The sequence below is a fragment of the Pogona vitticeps genome, chromosome 13 (genome assembly GCF_051106095.1).
Source record: "Pogona vitticeps strain Pit_001003342236 chromosome 13, PviZW2.1, whole genome shotgun sequence".
Taxonomy (NCBI): Eukaryota; Metazoa; Chordata; class Lepidosauria; order Squamata; family Agamidae; genus Pogona; species Pogona vitticeps.
In genome coordinates this window covers 5,317,295-5,339,227 of record NC_135795.1, presented here as the reverse complement: position 1 = coordinate 5,339,227, position 21,933 = coordinate 5,317,295, and the positions used below count along the sequence as shown (strand labels likewise).

At 45.7% G+C, this 21,933-nt stretch overlaps 1 protein-coding gene across 1 annotated transcript in view; it reads left to right on the top strand.

Moving 5' to 3' along the window:
* Positions 1-21,933, top strand: part of SBK1 (SH3 domain binding kinase 1) — a 73,422-nt gene that overhangs the window by 14,914 nt on the left and 36,575 nt on the right. The gene's annotated exons all lie outside the window — the stretch shown is intronic.

Genomic DNA, 21,933 nt, shown 5'->3' with positions numbered 1-21,933 from the left:
CTTCTTTATGGTCCAGCTCTCACTTCCATTCATCATTGCTGGAAAAACCATAGCTTTGACTATGTGGACCTTTGTCGGCCAGATGATATCTCTGCTTTTTAAGATGCTATCGAGGTTTGTCATCGCTTTCCTCCCAAGAAGCAGGCGTCTTTTAATTTCGTGGCTGCTGTCACCATCTGCAGTGATTATGGAGCCCAAGAAAGTAAAATCTGTCACTGCCTCCATATCTTCCCCTTCTATTTGCCAGCAGGTGATGGGACCAGTGGAAGGAACTGAATTTACCAGTAGAGGGAACCAAATTGAAGTACTAATTTGTATTTTTCTGGGATGCTTCAATATACAACACAATGTACTAATAAGGTACCACATATACCAAGCCGATGAATGATAATGGCAACCCAGATGCCATTCCATGAGAATCCACTTTCATGTGCCCAGGTAACTGTTACCTGTAATCATGGAAAAAGAGTTAGGGAGTATGCCTGTCTCTGCCATTCAGCCCCAGCTAGAATGGGCCTCATGCTAGGAGCTGATATAGGTTTCTGGAGATGCTGTCTGTAGCTGGAAGGCACAGGTCTTCTGATCTCACGACATGCCCATGGAGTCAACATAACACCTTCCTGCTTCATCCAGGGTGCTGTCTCTTGATCACATGATAACAGGACAGAAGCGGGCTTTGATAGCCTAATAAACAGACATCTGTTGCATCTTAGCTGCTGGAGGTTCCCAGTTCTTTCTGGAGAGAGTAGCCGGCGTTCAGATCTCTTTATCTAATCCTTAGATTGGGGATTACAAGAGTTCTAATGGGCCAGTTTAAGTCCTCTGAGATCAACCCCATTTTGCCAGGTTAATCACTGTCAGTGGCACAGTTAGTTGGCCTGGCCGGAATAGGCAGGGTTATACGATGAAGCCACCGTGTCCTTTTCCCCCAGGAGGTGTGTGTGTGACCCTGGCCAAGGGATCGGAGCGCGTTGACCGTGTGTAATGCCCTGAACGGCTGCCTCCAACCTGATTCCACCCTTCCGTGTCCAGGACTCTGATTTGGGCTGGCCGGTCTGCCACGCCTTTGAAAAAAACTCTGACCACCAAAGGTTGCAGGCGGATCATCTCTCTTGGAGCGTAGGACCGCAGCTGTTAAAATGTACAGCTTGGGATCTTTACAAGAAGGGAGGAGTCCACACTCTTGGTCTATTTCAGGATGATAAAATGATACTTGCCATCTTGGTTTCCTCCTGCGCTGTATTTGCTAATACGTTTTGGAACGAATAATCAGGGCTGGAGCCGAGGAAGCAGCTGCCGACGGGATGGGAAGTGTCAGAAAAATGTGTTCTCTCATGGAATCAGATCACATGCCAACTATCCTATCTCAACTCTGCCCCTATGTACGCTTAGAGCTTGTTTGAGGTTCTGGAGGAGCTGGTGCTTCTAAACACGAGCACGCATGGGGCTGTGCCATCAGCATCATGTTTCATTATTTATTTAACTCTTTTGTTAGTGACACGTTACATCCTTCCTCTTCTTCAATGGGTTTGTAGAATCATAGGGGCATCAGTGGTTTAAGTGTCTCGCTGCAGAACCAGAGGTTGGGAGTTTGATTCCTACAAGTAGAGCCAGCCTGGGTGGCCTTGGGCAAGCTGCACAGTCCCAGGGCACCCCAGAAGAAGGGAATGATCAGCCATTTCTGTGTATTCTCTACCGGGAGAAAAGAGTGGCCATAAGTCAGAATTGACGTCACGGCACATTCTTCTTATTATTGTATAAGGCCATCAAGTCCAATCGCCTGCTCAATGCAGGAATCCAGGTTAAAGTATATCTGACAGATGGTTGTCTAACTTTCTCTTGAATGACTCCTCTGTTGTAATGCTGACCACCTCCCAAGGTAACTGGTACCGTTGTCATACTGTCATACAGTTTTTCCTGATATTCAGCCAAAATCTGTCTTCCTGTAATTTGAGTTCATTTTTACCTGCCTTGTACTCTGAAATGACTCCAGACAGATCCGGCTTCTCCTCTATAGGACGAGCTTTCAAGTATTTGAAAAGTGCATCTCCCCTTAGGCTTCTTTTCTCAAGGCAGCCTAAGATGGCGTTTCATGGTTTATTGAGGACTAGAACCTTAATCTCTCAAGCACCATCCAGCATGCCAATGGCCACACCACACTGCCTCTCAGATCAGTGCTGGCATCTTGCAAGCATATGGGGATGCAATGGCCCAAAACAGAAACGTCTGGAAGTCCACCTCCGGTTATGAAAAATAGGTATTTCTGGTTTTAAATCATGCTGAAGCATCCTCGATTCTGACTTAACGGCAACCTTTTCCAGAGTTTTCGAGGCAGAGCAGACACAGAAGCGGTTTGTCATTCCCTTCTTCTGGGACTGGACCCCAATGAGCCCTAAAATGTTAAGGGATTCAGCTTTCGATCCTTCCTCAAAAGACGGGCATGCTGATACACGTGGTTGGATTTCAGTTTTTTGGAGAACTCTCTGGAATAAAGTAAAACTTCCAAGCCTTTCCTTCCAAAACAGCCTGGCTGGGAGGATTATGCCTACTTTTTTTCCCCAGGAAGGCAGAAAATGCACTAGAGGGCGTTTGATCTCTAAATTCTGCCGTAGGAGCGTTCTGTTTTTAAATATTTTTCCGGATGGTGGATGTGATTATATTGCCCCAGCTGGCCCTTTTCATCCCTCTTTGAAGGCCTCCAACTGAGGTTCTTACATTCATTAATCCAGAAGAACAGTCAGGGTATCCTACCTCGTGATTTTTTGCTTCTTTTTGGAAAATTAGGGCGGTGTAGTGATTACTGCCCTGGGACAGCAACCCGAATTCAGTGGACTTTACATGGTTGAATGAAGAAATCAGAGTCACATTTTTAAAGCACCGAAAATTCTGGGTCTGGGGAACTGGTCAGATTCGTTTTGTCTTGTATACCATTCTCTTCTTGGTTTACCATCAAGTTCTCTCCCTTCCAAACAGGAATTGATTTGCAAATATTAGACAACTGTTATTTCAAAATAAACTGAAATTACATCTAGCCAATTTGTAACAGAATCTTGAACAAGAACGCTCTCAAATGCTACTAATCAGAACTCTTTTGTTGTTGTTTAGTCATTAAGTCATGTCTGACTCTGCGTGACCCCATAGACCAGAGCGCGCCAGGCCCTCCTGTCTTCCACTGCATCCTGGAGTTGGGTCAAATTTATGTCGGTTGCTTCGATGACACTGTCCAACCATCTCCTCCTCTGTCGTCTCCTTCTCCTCTTGCCTTCACCCTTTCTTTTCCAAGGAGTCTTCTCTTCTCATGAGATGGCCAAAGTCTTGGAGCCTCAGCTTCAGGATCTGTCCTTCCAGTGAGCACTCAGGGTTGATTTCCTTCAGAATGGATAGGTTTGTCCTCTTTGCATTCCAGGGGACTCTCAAGAGCCTCCTCCAGCACCACAATTCAAAAGCATCCATTCTTCAACGGTCAGCCTTCTTTATGGTCCAGCTCTCACTTCCATACATCGCTACTGGAAAAACCATAGCTTTGACTATGTTCTTGGGCATGGCAAGATGTGCCCAAATTGCTTGTGGGATTTGACCCCTTAGATGCCCAAATAAGTTGGTTGGCTTTGAGTACCTGGACTTGGAGAGTCATTTCACATTCTGATCAGGCAGCCAAATTTCCAGGAATGGCCTGCAGGTGGAGGTCTTGGCCAAGACCTTTGAACAAGAGAGGACAGGGACTGAATCTTCCCTATAAGAGGAAGAAGAGGCCAACAGGAACACAAAATGGAGGCTGAGTGGAAGGAAGGGCAGGAGAGGAGAGCAAGAGGTGTTTCCCCCCCCCCCCCCAGGAAATGGACGGTCTGCAAATCTTGGGTCTATGGCCTGCCTGTGGATCATCTCCCTCTGCCCCAAAGAGCAGCTGATACGGAAGAATTTCGCCAGGCTGTACTTCTTGGCATCTCAAGTGGTATTGGAGAAAAACGCACACCAAATTTTAACCCTCTTAGGAACTGGAAAAACAACACCTGGAAATCCCTATGGGGAAATGTGAAATCTCAGTAGCCAAGAGGAACATCAGCCCGATTAAAAGTGTGCTGCTTGTATACCTCCCCATAGCACTTAAAGCACTCTTTGAGTGATGTATCATTTAATTATATAGGCTACATATTGCCCCCCACCCCCAGCAAGCTGGGTACTCAGCTTGGAAGGATGGAAGGCTGAGTGAATCTTAAGCCGACTTCCTGCATCTGATGGGACTGAAAACAGGTCATGAACAGAGTTTCAGCCGCAGTACTGCAGTTTAGCCAGTGCACCACAAGGCTCCTGATTAAGAAATTCGGTGATAGGACCTCTAACTCTCCAAACCTTAAGGGCTCAACAAGATGGTGTATCTGTCAAGTCTCCTTTAAGAGGTCTCCTTCCTTCAGAAGGAGAAACTGCAGTCTCAGGATGTAAGAAAATAATCCTTTATTTCGGTTTCAATTTGCCCAACATGTTTCAACCTGAATTTATGCCCTTAATTTAAATATATATATTTAAAGGGTGGAGGAGTGACAACATATTAGCATCTTTACTTTTTATACATTGCAATATATATCCAGTAAGCATCTACAATTTGATATTTTCTTCCAATGTCGGACAATTTTAAATTAAAATAAAGAATTTATTTTTCTTATATCCCGAGACTGCAGTTTCTTCTTATGAGTCAGATTTGTTGGATGTTCCAGTTCCTTTTGTTATAATAAATAATATTATGCTCTCTGTTGGATCAATGGAACCGTTTTGACATTTTTGTAACAGGCCTTCTGCCAGGAGCTGGAACGGCCACCCGAGTCTAACCACTTACAAACGATAATAGAATTTTAGAGTGGAAAGAGACCTTGAAATCTATTCCAGGGGTTCTCAAACGTTGTTGGCCTTAATGCTCAGAATTCCTGAACGCAGAAAAGGGTTCTGGATTTGAATGTCACACAACTAGAGGGTTCTGGATTTGAATCCCACACATCTAGAGGGTTCTGGATTTGAATCCCACACATCTAGAGGGTTCTGGATTCGAAGCTCACATATCTAGAGGGTTCTGGATTTGAATCTTACACATCAAGAACCACTGACTTAGTCTAGGTTGCTCCTCCGTGCAGAGTCTTGGAACTGCATTGCACTGAACAACGAAAATTTGGGTTGGGTGTTTGCTTTCTGGAACAAGGAAACCTCAGGTTCCTCATCAAAATATTTGTCATTGAAAGAATCCATAGTCTAGGTTTAAAAAATTCCTTTTGGTTTCCTGGATCTGATGGAAGAGATGTCTTGTTTTTCCTTCTGTTTCTTAGCATTGATCATTACAATTGTGCTCCATAGCCCCTAATGCAGAGCTGCTGGATTCTATCTATTTCTGTCTATTGTTCTATTTCCGTCATGTTTTTACTTTTACCTCTCATCTGTCATTAAGAGTTTGAAGAATTTCCTTAGTCATCCATCAAAGCTTTTCTTTTATTTTGATTACTGGAGCAGTCTTTACGCATTCCGCCCCATAACTGTTTTGACATAACTGGGCAAGATGTTCTTGTATTGCATTGTCTTCGACTTTTGACGGGGTGGTCTTAACTTTCTTGTTCAGATCTGTGAGTAACTAATATTTATTGCCTTGTTGATAAGTTGTCCACATCAGATATTTTTGTTGTTGTTTAGTCCTTAAGTTGTGTCCGACTCTTCATGACCCCATAGTCGAGAGCACGCCAGTCCCTCCTGTCTTCCACTGCCTCCCGGAGTTGTGTCAAATTCATGTTGGTGGCTTCTGTGACACTGTCCAACCATCTCGTCCTCGGTCGTCCCCTTCTCCTCTTGCCTTCACCCTTTCCCAACATCAGGGTCTTTTCCAGGGAGTCTCCTCTTCTCATGAGATGGCCAAACTACTGGAGCCTCAGCTTCAGGATCTGTCCTTCCAGTGAGCACTCGGGGTTGATTTCCTTCAGAATGGATAGGTTTGTTCTCCTTGCAGTCCAGGGGACTCTCAAGACTCTCCTCCAGCACCACAGTTCAAAAGCATCAATTCTTTGGCGATCAGCCTTCTTTATGGTCCAGCTCTCACGTCCACACATCGCTACTGAAAAAAGCCATAGCTTTGATTATGCGGATCTTTGTCGGCAAGGTGATGTCTCTGCTTTTTAAGATGCTGTCTAGATTTGTCATCGCAGCAGATCTTTGAGGGGCATTAATCATCCCAAGCTCATAGATCTTCAATTTAGTTTGTTTAATAACGGCTTCATCGCTGCCTCCTGGGAAAGGTGCAAGCACCATGATGTCCTTCAAAGGGGCATTGACCACTTATGGTGCCCAGTCCTTCAACCCAGCCTTGGGAGACTTCCACAGCCAAGATGGGGAAAGGTTGAGGGGATGTGTGACACATACAAGAGGTTGGGAAAGTTGCTTTTTAAAAAGAATGGGACTCCCTAAATCCTGGCACAAGCGTGTCTACTCGTCATGCTGGTCTATGATCCTAGTAGGTGTTGTCCATAAAAGTTCTGGTTTCGTAAGTCTGGTGAGGTCTCAGATCTTCAGACAGTTTGTCCTCATACTCAGACAAAGTAATCAGCAAATTATTTTGTCTGAAACACAACTCGTCTGTACTCTTGCTTCATCCATGCCACGTTGTGTCCAAAAACTGTGATGTTTAATGGGAAACAGATGCAAGCAACTTGAAGAAAATTATTGATTCACTGAGAACGTGTGTTGATTTACTTGGAAACAGCCTGCCTGCCTGCCTGCCTGGGACTTCAAAAGCACTTTCTGCTAGGAAGCTGAGCGTTAACATAAAATGTGAAAATGCATAACATAAAAATGTAAAAATGCATTTGTACAATTTAAATCTCTCAATAGAGGTAATTGTACTGACGAAATAATTACAGCTCAGAATCGCGTTCAGAAACATTTTTTTATTGCCTGGATGGGCCTTTAAAGGAAGGGAAGGAAAATATTCTTTCAGAAATTGATCAGGGGAAAGATAATGCACTAGTTGCGGGACATCATCATGACACTCTTTATTCATGGACCTCTTCAACTTGTCATTGTATTTATAAGTACAAAAGGAACGGGACAAGCCTTTTTTCTGTGTTCAATGGATGTAAACAAGTTACAAAAGGAAATATTTGGGCCTTTCTAAAATAAAGGTTTGATGAGTACCACGGACAGCTCCCGTTGTGCAAAGACGTGTGTCTTTTTCATTTCCTGTGAGTATCTGAGCAAGGGACCAGCCACCTCTGTCAGCGGAAGTTGGGAAAAGCACCGTTGGGGATGATAGGTCCCAGAGTGTGGTGGCAATGCTGGCTAGGGGATTATGGGAGTATTTGTTTGTTTTAAAAGAGTACATTTCCCAAACTTGGAATGTGAGGCTAACTACAGACGAGGCTCAGAAGAAAGTCTTGCTGGTTCAGTGATGTGTTTAGGATGGAAATTGAAAAGCTGTTTTTAAAACGGTAGTTAGGTTCTGTGAGGGTACCAAGGGTGTCACAAATAGTTGCTTACCATTACACAGTAGTTAATTTTTTTATTTTTTTGCTTGGGGAAGTCTTTGCTTTCCCATGATTTCAATAGGCACAATTGCCAAGATAAAAGCAATATTAATATATATATATATATATAGCGGGACCACTGGCTATGGATGTTTTGAACCAAGGAAGCAATTTCACACAACACCAGGCCTCTGGTTAATTTAGCTCCAGCCAGAGCTTGGAGAAGTTCCTTTTGGAGACTACAACTCCCATTGTCCCCCCAGTCAATACAGCCATTGGCCGTGCAGGCTGGGGGATTATGGAACACCGTCGTCTAAAAAAGAGAGGATCCCCCCCAAAGATCTGTTCAAGTCTTTTGAGTCTTTTTTTTAAATTAGGAAAGGCAACATTCATCTGGGGAGAATGGTTTGAGGCCCGCCTGCTGGCAGTGGGAGGGGCCAGACCGCCAGATGTGGGTGGGGCCAGAACTTCTCCGCCCATTTTATTTCCTTCTATCTCAACTCACCGCCACCCTGTCCTTCTTTTTCACTCTCTGGTCTCTCCCACACGCTTCATTCAGACAGAGCTCGATTCCGTGCATACGGATTCCTTTCACATCCATGCAGAGTCACCCAGCAATATTTTCCAAGCTGATTGTTTCGTTTCGTTCCCCCAGGGCCAGCTGGTGTGCCAGCTGTGCCCATTTCCTGAGAGCTCCGATGCTTGACTTACATCCTGCTTGGTTTGCTGTAATGTGGGGTTGCCCTTGAAGACAGTTCAAAAAACCCTATAAAGCTTGGATCCAGACTGTCTGAAGGGCCATATCTCACCATATGGGCCTTCCTACTTCCTAAGATCTTCAAATGAGACTTTTTTTCTCAATTCCTTTGCCCTCACAGGCATGTTGGGTGAGGATTTTCTCTGTGGTTGCTCCCAAGGTGTGGAATGCTCTCCCTTGAGAGGTTAGGTAGACCCCCCTCCACCCTTGCCCATTGGTAACACTTAGACTTGCCTTTAAGACAGGCTTTTACGAGCTTGTCTTGTAATAAAGATAGCCAGCCAGATAGCTCAGTGGTCTAGGTCTCTGGCTGCAGAGCCAGAGGTAGGGAGTTTGATTCCTCACTGTTCCTGCTGGGAGAAGAGCCAGCCTGGGTAGCTTTGGGCCAGCTACACCAGTGGTCCCCAACCTTGGGCCTCCAGATGTTCTTGGACTTCAACTCCCAGAAATCCTGGCCAGCAGAGGTGGTGGCGAAGGCTTCTGGGAGATGTAGTTCAACAACATCTGGAGGCCCAATGTTGAGGACCACTGAGCTACACAGTCCCATAGTGCCCCCTAGTGGAAGGGAATGGGAAACCACTTCTGAGTATTCTCTACCTTGAAAACCGTGAAATAGGTCACCGTAAGTTAGAACTGACTTGACAGCACACGATGATGATGATGAATAAATATATTGGACGAAACAAAGTCTCTTCTGGATACCGAGCATAATTGCTTTAAAGTCCATTTTTATCCTTTGAAATGTTTAGATGACCATTCTTAAACCTTTGGGGTTTTTTTCCAACCTCAAAATGTATTGAGTTCCTAGTCCAACATGTTTGAATTATTTGTAAGCCACCCAGAGAAAGCTGGCATAGAAATGCAGTGGATTAGAATGAATCAATCAATGATAAATAATGGTGAGATTTGGGGACCTGCTGGGTAGGAGAGTCATTGTGACTTATCTCTTTGGCGAGTGGGAACCCTTGGTGGGTGGTGGCAATCAGTGAGTGTTGAGGACACATAGATGCTGTTGGTGGTGAAAGAAAACCAGGAGGGAGGAACAAGTGGAATGGAGTGTGCTGGAAGAAGATATGGCTGGCTAGAACACTGGGTAAGATCATTTAATGTCACAGCCTAGCTGCTGAAGTTCTCCACACCTGTGAATGTTAGCAATTCAAACCCAAAGAGTATCTTCCCATTTCTTAGTTTGCAATAGTTTTCCAGATCTGCAACTCCAGAGTCAGATGGGGTCCTGGTGCCACCAGAAAATCCTGCAAGATTTTTTGGTTTTGTGTTTTTTTTTCTTGGAAAAAAAAGACTCTCCAAAGAGCATTTAAGCATACATATCTTTTTTCTAATCATGCACTATAAATATTATTTGTCTTACAAAGCTGCGAGAATCTTTAGCAGCTCTGAGTAACAGAAAAAAAATTTCTGAATGTAGCTATTAGTACTAAAAATAATTCCAAACCCCAAATCAAGCGGTTAGAAATGTTCCTGCACGTGGAAAGCATATGGCTTTATTGTTAGGCGGATGCTGCAAGCGGGGAAGGGAAGCAAAACAGAAATGTAATCTTCCTAGCAAAGAGATGTTTGGAGGAGACTATTTTCGGCTATGCAAAAGCTGTTATTCAGTGTTCACCTCTTCAGAAAAATCTGGGATGAGGCTCGAGCACGTGAGGCAGTTGCTTTGTGGCCCATTCTTCTTATCTACTTTTAAAAAGCAGGATAAGAGCCACTGAGAATGGCCCAACCCAGTGGCACTAAGTTATTTTTTTTAACCTTTCCATCCCACATCATTTTCTGGATCATAATCCCTTCTCTGGATCTGCCAGTGGACTTGACAGGCGAAAAAGAAACAGACAACAGCCTTCAGCCATTGACAAGGACGGGCTAGCTGGGAATGACTTCAACCGGGCAAATGATGGGGGCAATGGATTAAAATGCCCCCTTTCTCTGCCAACCCCACTTCCCCCAAGGTTGCTTCAAAGCCTAAGAAGAGTTATTATCCCCATGGATGGAGAGCCACTGCGGCAAAATGGATAGTGTGATGGATGAAGATTAAGGAGCCTGGGGTTCAAATCTCTGCTTGACCATGGAAAGTCACTGGTGGAACCTCTTAAAAACCTTTCATACCTTGAAAACCCTGAGAACTAATGTGATGGATAGATCGAAGGACTAGAACTTGGAGACCTGGGTTCGAATCTCTGCTTCACCATGGAAACTCATGGGCGGCCATGACAGAATCATTCATTACGTATCTTATGCACATTGAAAACCCTATTAGGGTCGCCACAAGTTGGAGGTGACTTGATGGCATAGACCAACTCCATGGAAGTCTGAGCGGAGAAGGAAATGACCCTTAGCTATGATATGAGTCGTGCCACTCTCCTCGTCTTCCCCTGAAACCCAGGTCATGGAGAATCCCAGAAACCGGCTTTGCTGCCACCTCATCCCTCACCCTGAGGAGGTGACCCTACCCTCTTTCTCAGAAACGGAGAACTTCTCGGAAGCTGCAACACGAGGAAGTCTGTCCCATATCCCACCCAAGCCAATCCTGGTTCACTGGGTCAAGATCCCTTCCCAGATGTTGGAGATCATGCCCAGGAGAGACTGGATCCCAGCCATGAAGGAAGCTGGTCTGTTGCCGAAGCAACCCCTGGATTTTCTTTCCAGCCAGCCTGGGAGAAAAAGCACCGCCTGGCGCTGTCCAAGGTCCTGAACCTGACACTGTAGCAGACGGCTCGGAAAACCAACAGTGTTTTGCCTATAGTGCACAGAATCCCACGCTCTCTTAGCTATCGTCCAAAGAAGGAGCTTTAAAAAGCCTGGTGGCAGAAGACGTGGCCTCTTGCAAAAGTTCCAGGTTCAATCCAAGTCGGGCAGAAGATGGGCACCTAAACCACCAGCACATTTCGAGCATAAAGTGCCGGCCATCAGTTGTGAGGGCTTTGGAGGAGCGATTTAAGACCGGGGGTCATGATGGCGAAATCTGTCCTGAACTTAGGAGATGGCTATGTCATGGGAAAGAGATAAAGGCCATCATCTGTGATCCCAAGAGGGCAGGATTTGGCCCTAAGGCTTGAGGTTCCCCACCAGATGTAGTAGTAGTAATAGTAATCATCACCACCATCGTCATCTTAGAACTGCCAAGGTGGAAATGCCCCTGCCTCCGGTTGTGCCCAAACCCGCCACTGCCTATAGCTCAGCCGGTCCGCCACTGCCAGCTGCTCCGGATCCTGGCCCGCCTCCTGTTGGGAGGCCCAGCCTCCTCCTCAGTTGTGGCTGCTGGGATAGTGATCCGGCGACTTATGGCTCATGTGCCCACGGAGAGGGTTCTGCGTGCCACCTGTGGCACACGTGCCATAGGTTTGCCTTCGCTGTTTTAGGGCACGTGATGCTCCTCAAAATGCTGGCCAGATAACTCGGTGAGTTGGAGTACCTGCTTGTAGAGCCAGAGGTTGATAGTTTGAGGCCTCAGCTGTGCCTTCCAGAAGAAGAGCCAGCCTGGGTAGCCTTGGGCAAGCTGCACAGTCCCAGGGAGCCCACCCTGAAGAAAGGAAATGGGAAACCACTTCTGAGTATTCCCTAGAAAACCACTCAAAGGGTCACCCTAAATCAGAACTGACTTGACGGCACACAATAATTATTTATTACATGCCTTAAATCTAAGACATTGACTCCGCACGCCTTATGTACAAATCAAAGAGTGGAAGTTTTGTGGCCACTGTCATGGCAACAGCAAATCCAACAGCCAATGTACTCGATCTGGTAGGTTCCAAGCAGAAATGGAAAAAAATCCTTACAATTCTGAAATCCCCAGCTATTTTTCTCCAGGGACATTCTGGGAATTGCATTTTTTTTAAAAAAAGAAATTTTAATTTATTTTAATTTATTGATTGGTTACAATTATATCCTCTCTTTCCTCCCGTGACCTCATGGCAGCATCTACATCTCCTTTCCTCCCCAGAATAACCATGTGAGGTAGGCCAAGCTGGTTGAAAGCGGCTGGCCTGGGGTCACTCCATGGGTTCTGTGGCTGAGTAAGGATTTGAACCCAGGGCATTTGAGTCCTAGTCCAACACTCTCACCATTACACCACACTGTCTTTTCAAAAGCTCTGTTCTAAGGGATCCAATGTAGCCCAGTAGGCCCCAAAATTATCCATCACTCATAGAGACCATTCTAGGCAAACTAATAATTGGTCTGATTTATCTATCTATCTATCTATCTATCTATCTATCTATCTATCTATCTATCTATCTATCTATCTATCTATCTATCTATCTATCTATCTATCTATCTATCTATCTATCTATCTATTCATTCATTCATTCATTCATTCATTCATTCATTCATTCATTCATTCATTCATTCATTCTATTTGTACCCTGCCTATCTGGTCAATACGACCACTCTAGGCGGCTTATAAGCAGAGTTTGGGAATGTTACTGTTGGAGTTATTGCAACCTCGCTTGCTGCCTCCAGTAGGTTTGGCTGGGAGGGAACTTTCAGGGCTGGGGTGACTGCCAACCATTCCAGCAGTAACCAATTGTTCCTTCCCTGCCTCTGATTTTGAAGAGAGTCAGGCCTCTCTGCTTTTGTGTCATTACCCCTCCTTTTTGGTCTAGTAGAAGTTAATATGCAGTTTGTTAGCAGTTAGAGTGAAGTTAGAACATAGTCTGCAGGAGTCTGTTGAGGCCTGAAAGCAGTCATTTTTATAAAGCATGCAATTTTTGGTCTGTTCAGAACTGTGAGTAAATGTAACCTTTTTATTCTTTCTCTTACCAATGTCTCAGAATGAGTTATTGAGACTGTAAGCGCCAGTTGATGAACAATAAGTGGTGGTCTGCCCTAGAGCAATTCGAAGCTAATTCTGCTCTCTATGTCTCTGCACTTCTGCTGCGCAGCTAGAGGAGTTTAGCCAAAATTCAAAGTTCTGGGTTTGTGGATAATGCATCTCTTTCTGCTTGTGTGGAGGCAGATGGAAGGTCATCTCCTTCTGTCAAACTGCCACATCCCAGCACATGTGCTTCCCATCGTGAAGCCCTCCTTTCTCTCTCTCTCTCTCAAGGCTTCCTCGCAGTTACTCATCACACCTGACCTAAAAAAGACAAGACGGGCGCTTTAAATAGAGAGATGTGAAGGAAGGGGGAGACAGGGAGCTTGAATGGTTTTGAATCACAGGGCGCTTGGTGAAGGCTGGCAACCACGAATAAGAATGATTATATAATGATAGTACTTATGTGTATGGTGCTTGGGAATGCTTCAGTGAAGGCTGGAGCTCAGTGGGAGAGCAGTGTGTGATTGTGTTCAGAAGGGGGCAGGATTAGACCCTGACCCCCCCCAGTTAAAAGGAGGAGGTGGCCTAAGGGGAAGGGGGTGGGACAAAGGGGAAGGGGGTGGGGCCAAAAACATCAGGGTGCGATTGACTTAAAACTCCGCTTGTCAGTTATGAAGCCTCCCGAGATGCAGGTCTCAGCCTCTTGGAATGGATGTTATGATTGCTGGACAGCTGTGGTGTCATGGGGGGGGGAATATGCAGCTCTTTGGAGGTGGGGGCCCCAGAAGGATGGAGAAGGATGGAGGAAGGAGGTTCCCTGACACATGAACTAATGGGAAGAACCTTGGCTGCTGAAGGAGACAGTAATGGGCTAGTCCTGGGAAAATGGCTTATTGACCCCCTGTGGTGGCACATATCTTGCTCAAGCTCCTGCAAAGCTGCTGATCTTTGGCAGTGTGTGTTATAGAGATTTTAATTTTTGGTTAAATTCCTTTAGCTTCACAGTTACAAGTACACAGATCCATGGGGGGGAATAGCTTCAAGTTCCTCAGATTGTCCACCCCTTTCTCATTAACTGACACAGTCGCGGTTGTTCACTCTGAGACAGTAGTCGTAGAAAGAATAAAAACTTTTCATCGACTTGTGAACAGATAACAGCAAACTCACAGACCACTGACTTCGACAGGCAAAAGAGAGGGGAAAAGAACACTCAGCCGAGAGCCGGGGCTGTCTTTGAATTCTGAGGATTCATTGGTTAGTACTTGATAGATTGACAGCCTGGAAAATTCCCATCCAGCCAAACAGACTCCAGGCTGCATGCGAGATTGTTAAAACTCCAAACATGTGTTGGGCAGGAGGGGGGGAAATGTCCTTTTCAATCAGGACAAATGGGGACATACCCCTATTTTCAAGCTGAACTGGGCTTCCAGGACCACACAAGCCATCTTGAATACAAGATGCATGCTCCCTGTACACCATGTTTTAAAGGGAAACTGCTGGACCTGGAGCCGCCACTGCTGAAGTTTGGTTCTTGCGATGAGGATAGTGGGAAGGGGTTGCAAAAAAAAAAAAAAAAAGTGTGGTGGAAGAGCTGTTTGTGGCCCATGTGTTATGTGTGGCTTACCAGGGAGTAGGGGGCCAAATAACCTGATCTGAGGAGGTTGCCTTCCAGAGAAGGTATTTATTGTGCAATCTCGGAGCGAAAAATGCAGGATTGTTACTAGGGTTCCAGACATTGCCATCTCCCTACTGCTTGTTTGGGTATCTCTGCTTTCCCCCAAAACACATCTCTTCCCTCTGCCCCGAAAATACTGGAAAGGGTGGGGGGAGTGAGGAAATAGCTGTGCATGCCTGTGGATGGGGGGCATCCAGGTATCCTGTCCTCAGTGACATTTCTGGAAGGGTAGCTCTGTCAGTTGGTTGCAGCGAAAACGTACCAAGAATTTCGTAACACTTTAAATTTATTTTATTTATTTATTTATTTTATTTATATCCCGCCTATCTAGTCGATTGACCACTCTAGGCAGCTTAAAGACTACTGTGTTTCCTCTGACATCTATTTTCCGGGACCATGCCCCCCACTCCCCCATCTTCAAATGCAGCGAAAAAACAGAATTACGATCCATGAGACGTTATGCCAAACAATTGTTGCTGTTTCACAAAAAAAAAAAAAAAAAAAAAGGTTTGTTGTTTTCTGGGGGGCGGGGGATGTATGTGAGAAGGTTGCGAAATTAGGTAAACATCGGAAAGGCTTCTTTCCCAGTTCCCACCTCTAATTGGGCCTACTGGGATCCAGACGAACTGGAGCGGCAGGTGTTGATTGCAACTCGGGTCTGGTCGTGTCTGTTTGTCAGCAGCAAAGTTACTTCGAAAACAATTGTTATAAAATGAATTTGTTACCTAACTGGTTGCTGGGTCCAGAAGCTAATCGTTTACTCTTAATACCGCAACACGTTTGTCTGTTTGTCTGGGTTTTTTTTTAAAGCGACCTGTTACTGGATTTCTGCTGGCGCTTTCTTTCTTTCCATACCTGTGTGCAGGGAAAACAAAAAATAAGAAGCTAAGCTAAAATGTGCAAAACAGGACATCAAAAATAATCCCCTCTCCCCACAAAAATGAGAAAAAGTAATTTAACTCATTGCAGGGGCAGAGTAAAAAAGCAATCAGTCCTCATATTATTGTGCAGAAGACGTGTTATTACGCCTTGCTGCTTACACTCCAAAAGGAACACACGGTAGATTTATTAACTATGCAACGAGTTATTTCCAAGCTCTGATCACAAAGTGTGCGAACGAAAATAACGCTGTCCAGCTTGTCTCTCCCTTTCCTTCCTCAGTGGGGATCGGAAAAATGCCTTGGCTCCCTCAGGGAAAGCTGACCAAGGCATTTGCAAGAGTCCCCCCCCCCGTCAGAGCTGAGCTCATTTTCCTGGCAAAGGGCTCCTGCCGTTTCTGCTACGCCAGAGTAAAAGGAAAGATTTTGCCCCCCCCCCAAAGACCTACCTCTCTGTATACAGAATTCTCCTCTCTTCTTCTGTTTCCTGCACACACAGACACACACACACGGACATAGACACACACATGGACACACACACACACACACACATGGACACACACGGACCCACACAAACACAGACATGGACACACACACACACACACACACACACACACGTACACGGTCACGTACATCTGGACCAGTGGTTTCCCATCTTGGGTAACCCAGGTGCTCTTGGACTGCAACTCCCAGAAGCCTTCACCACTAGCGGTGTTTTCTGGGAGTTGTAGTCCAAGATTACCCGGTGACCTAGGGCTGGGAACCATTGCTCCAGACAGTGTCGCTTTCCCTACCCCGGTGTCGGGGGTGCCTGACAGATGTTTTAGACTTAAAACCTCTATCTAGTAAAGACCTCCCTCCGTCAAAACAAGTACGGACCACGATATGCCCCCAAGAAGGGCATGAGCCACCTCTAGAATCCATACTTCCGACCATGGCAGATTTCCAGTGGCCAAGATGAAGACATATCAACCGAATGTGTGCTAGGCTTAGAGGTTGGGATTTTTTTACTCTTTTTGAACCGTAATTCCCAGAATCCTCCAGCCCTTGTGTCTCCTTGGCGTGCTGGCTCAATGATCCTGGGAGGCAACACGCCAAAAGAGTAACTTCCAGAAGCTCTAGACAGACCTCAAGCCTTCAAGCGGTTTGCTCATGTAGAGGCTATGCAAGCAACCGTAGCAACACAATCTGATGGTATCTTGCGCCGTCCCCTGCCGTATCCCGTCAGGATGATGCGTCTGAAGTGTGGAGAGGTCCAGGGGGCTCTGTCGGCCGAAGAACATTTTGCTCCCTGGGCAAAGGGCATTGGTTTACTCAGAAACGGCCACGATGCCCGAGTATGATTTTTGATCTCCCACTAGATGCGGCTGGGTGGACAAAATAACTGTGGCTTAGCATCATCCTCATATATCTTGACGATCTGGATGGCCTGTTCCGGGATGAGAAGATTTGGCTGGGATTTTGTACCTTGTCAAGATGATGGCCAAATATGAGATGGATCGACTCAACCAAGGAAAGCCACCGGGTTGAGTCAGCAGGAGTAGAAACCGGGCTGTTCATTTCATGTGCATGTCACTCTTTCAGAGGGTCAATGTACGTTAAAGGCGACTTGACAGCACATCACAATCAACATGCTGGGGCATCCGGTCAACATGCCTCTTGGGTTTCCCCCTCAACTCTAACCCTCCCCTCCCCAAGATTTAAGGGGGTGGTGAAAATTGAAATGTCGAGTCTCTGCACCCAAATTTGATTGTCCAGGCTGGGATTGAACCATGAAGCTGAGTGGAGGATGTTGGCTCAGTCAATGTCTCCAAGCCTCTCCCACTGCCCCAGCTTGTCTGGGGGATAATCCAAGGAGAAATGAAAACGTCATGCTGAGTATTCTACGCTTATTGGATCTACAGTGGTGCCTCGCTAGACAGTTACCCTGCATGACAGTTTTTTCGCTAGACATTGACTTTTTGCGATCGCTATAGCGACTCGCAAAACAGTGATTCCTATGGGGGAATTTCGCTGGACAATGTTTGGTCCCTGCTTCGCAAACCGATTTTCGCTAGATGACAATTTGCTTTTCGCTAGACAATGATTTCGCTAGACAGCGATTTCAGTGGAACGGATTATCATCGTCTAGCGAGGCACCACTGTAGTTTTTTGGCTCTTGCCACAGTGTATAGACAGAGCTGCACATTTGTCAATTTCAAATCTTATTCGACTATCTTCACTGAATATTTGCGCTGTGTTTAGGCTTATTGGAGAAAACCTGGGGCATACATGACCTTTAATAATAATAATAATAATAATAATAATAATAATAATAATAATCATAATCATAATCATAATCATAATCATAATCATAATCATAATTAGTTGTGCTCTGTTGTTCAAAATGTGTTTAGGTATTGATTTTATTACCGTTTTTAATGTAATATTTGTTTAATTCATTTTTAATATTTGTATACCCGCTGTTTTTAGCTTTTAAATACTGTCTTTTTAATGAGATAAGCGGCCTTGGGTTCTTTCTAAGGAGAAAGGTGGGATAAAAATATTTTAAACAAACAAACAAAAATAATTTTTTTAACAAAAATGCATCCTCGTGACATCAACTCCAAAAGGCAAAAAAACGAGGGCAGAACTTTAACAGGCATATAAGATGGAACAATAAACAAATTTTCTTAAATGGGTTTTGCATTCTAGCTTTGCATTCCGGCTTCTTCCAGACCTTTTTTTTCATAGTTCAAAAAAGGTAAGAATTTCTAGTCTGGGCTTGATGGCTTGAAATTAAGACTGATGAAACCCCACAGGGTGTGTGTGTGGCCGGGAGGGGGGGATGCATTTATAGACTTGAGGGTTGCTAGGATGGGGGGGGGGAACCCAACAGCTTTCTGCATGATAGACATACAGTAGATGCACCACCTCCCTCCCAGCCTCCGTGTTTATGCTCTCATGTCTCTTTAAGAGCTTTTTGGCTGCATTCCAGCAGCTTGAAAGGGAGCTAAGAAACCTATTGGGGGGGTTGCTGGACTGGGAAATGTGTGTGCGTGTACATATTGGGGGGGGCGGTGTGCAGGGCGGCCAGCTGGGTGTCTTTGTTGAGCAAGGATGGCCTTTCATGATTGAGGACAAACGGATCCCTTTTTTATTTTTTAAACGGTCTTTTAATAGCTTTTCAATCTGCGTCTACATATAAGCCTCCCCCTTTTTTTGCCGTGAAATCGATAGCAAATCCTCGGATTGATTCTTAATGGATTTTTCAGGCTCTGTGTGTTTATTTCCTAGGAAACTGGGCTTCTGTCGTTTGGGAAGAGTCTTGGGGAGTTTCAAGGCAGACGCGAGGCTCCGGTTTTTGAAAAGATGATTTGCAGATCATCCGTTTGAGCGACGCCTTAAACCTTGATCATGAAAAAGGAAAAAAAAAAAGCAAAAAGAAAGAAAAAGATAATTTCACCATTGCGGCGCGTGTACAAAAGGCTGCCTGAGATATTCTGGATATTGTCCTCGGAGGAAAGCGAAGCTTTCTCATCTCTGTCTCAAGATGAGAGGTTCAGGGTCCGCATGGTGAACTGCTTTCTTCACCTGCTGCCTTCCAGTTTTTGCCTAATATTAGGGCCGGCTGTGATTCTGTTCTTTAAAAAAAAGTAAAGGGGGGGGAATGCAATTTTCAGTGGCCAGAGGAAAGGGAAAAATGCAGGAGGGCAATGATAAAAATCATTTCTGTGGATATTCATCTTTTGTTGTTGTTTAATTGTGTCCGACTCTTCGTGACCCCATGGACCAGTGCACGTCAGGCCCTCCTGTCTTCCACTGCCTCCCGGAGTTGGGCCAAATTCATGTTGGTCGCTTCGATGACCCTGTCCAGCCATCTCGTCCTCTATCGTCCCCTTCTCCTCTTGCCTTCACACTTTCCCAACATCAGGGTCTTTTCCAGGGAGTCTTCTCTTCTCATGAGATGGCCAAAGGATTGGAGCCTCAGCTTCAGGATCTGTCCTTCCAGTCAGCACTCAGAGTTGATTTTCTTTAAACACGGCTGTTGCCTATGATGGCTCATGGGGCAGAAGGGGCACAGTAGCCCATGAAGTGGAGCCAGGCGGGCAGAAGAGGGTATACCTACCCATGTTACTAAGGAGGCAGGCAGGAGTCGGATGGGGCTGTGGGTAGGCACAGCTGAGGCAAATAGGTAGAACTGGACGAAAACCTCCCAGAATCCCCCAGAAAGCATGGTGGGAGTTGGAGCCCCAAAAGTCATTTTCCCCAGTTCTGGAAATCAACTGACCATAGAGCTGCATGCATGTGCATGCATACATATAGGTAAAGGTTCCCCTTGACAATTTTTGTCCAGTCGTGTTCAACTCTAGGGGGCGGTGCTCATCCCCGTTTCCAAGCCATAGAGCCAGCGTTTTGTCCGAAGACAATCTTCCGTGGTCACATGGCCAGTGCGACTTAGACACGGAATGCTGTTACCTTCCCACCGAGGTGGTCCCTATTTATCTACTCACATTTGCATGCTTTCGAACCGCTAGGTTGGCGGGAGCTGGGACAAGCGACGGGCGCTCCGTCGTGCGGATTCGATCTTACGACTGCTGGTCTTCTGACCCTGCAGCACAGGCTTCTGCGGTTTAGCCTGCAGCGCCACCACGTCCCATGTGCATACATATAGACACACATAAATGCACACACACACACACGTGCACACACACTGGGCCAGCCCTACCAGCAGGCAGAGAGATCCACTGGCCTTAGGCAGTGGATGCTCCTTCGGCTCTAATGAACCAGCCGCTGCTGGCATGAAGACGACCAACTTGAGATGGATCTGTGCCTCATTTTGGAGGGGTTGTTTCTCAACCTGGCATGGGGCAATTGAAAAAAAAATGCCACCCTGCCCATTGCATCTATACCAGTTTGGCCTTGGTTGGTGGGATCTTTTTTTGGCCCAAAGCCCACCTTGCCTTGTTGGGAACCGAGTTCAGAAGCTGCGCCCAAAGTGGTCCTTGCAGCTTCTTGCGCTACAGGTGAGGCAATGAGGCCGAATTGGAGAATCACATCCAGAATTCCCCAGAAAGCTTGATGGGAGCTAGAGTCCAAAAAAGTAACTTTTCTCTGCCAATGGGCTGGCCATGTTGCATGCACACACAAAACCCCATAACACATCCATTCCCCTCCACATGCTGGGCCAGTCCTATTAGGCAGAATAATATACAGACCTCAGGTAGCAGGTGCAGCCGGATGGATTGCTCAGCAAGTAAGGCGTCAGGCTGGAGATCTAGAAGCTGCGAGTTCGATTCCCCATTGCCCCCCCCCAGGAGAAGGGCCAGCCTGGGTGGCCTTGGCCAAGCTGCACTGTCCCACAGCGCCCCTAGTGGAAGGGAAGGGGAAACCACCTCTGAGTATGCTCTATCTGGAAAACGCTGGAAAGGATCACCGTTATGTCTGAACCAACTTGATAGGACATCATCATTATTAGCAGATGCTGCAAGGCGAGAATCAGGGGATAGAAGAGACCCCTTTTGCACCTCCTAGGCTAGTCTTCATAGGCTGCAGAAAATGTCACTTCACCACCAGGGCTAATTTCTGACCCAGTTGGCTTTTTAAAATGCATCTGCAGGGAAAGAAAAGGATCGTGTTGCTTTTTACTGCAGGCAGAAAAATGTCTCATTTTATCTGCTCATTTTGTAACCTGGTCGATGTGCTGATCTCAGCTGTCACCTAAAAATTGGACTGGGTTTCAGTTTGTGCTTTGAGTGGAGCCCGCTCACAAACATAAAGCCTTTTAAAAAAAATAACCCTATATAACCAAGATACTTCCATCACAGCTTGATCATGTGACTCCTGGGGACTACTGCTTCTTCCAATCCATGCTGGCTGGGGGATTATGGGAGTTGTAGTCCCCAGCAGTCACATTTCCAAAACTCAAGATTTAAATAACGAAAGTTTAAAGTCTACAGACAAGTCTAGGGAGGGGTTTAAGAGAAATATAGTCACCTGCAAAGATCATTCTTGTTTCTCAGACCCGCTGCCTGGCTCTGCTTTTCTCTCCTAGCCTCTCAACCCTTTCAGCCCAAACGATCACCTTCATTCCCATTTGCAAAGGTCCGAACTCATGCCCCCCCCCCCCAGTGCCACTCAGAAAAAGCATTCACAGGGATGATCAGAGAGTTCTTACCTCTTTATTCATTAAGCAGGGACTTTATATGAAGATTTCAGGGCGATGTCCAACGGTAAGCCAATGTACAACAGATGAAATAAAAGTACATCGTTTATCGGATCGACATAGCAAATAGTAATACTGAGCTAAAACCACAAAGGTTTGCAAAATACACACACAGGCAAATCTTTAATGTGTGCCTGACAAGTCAGCTCAGAGTGTTATGTTG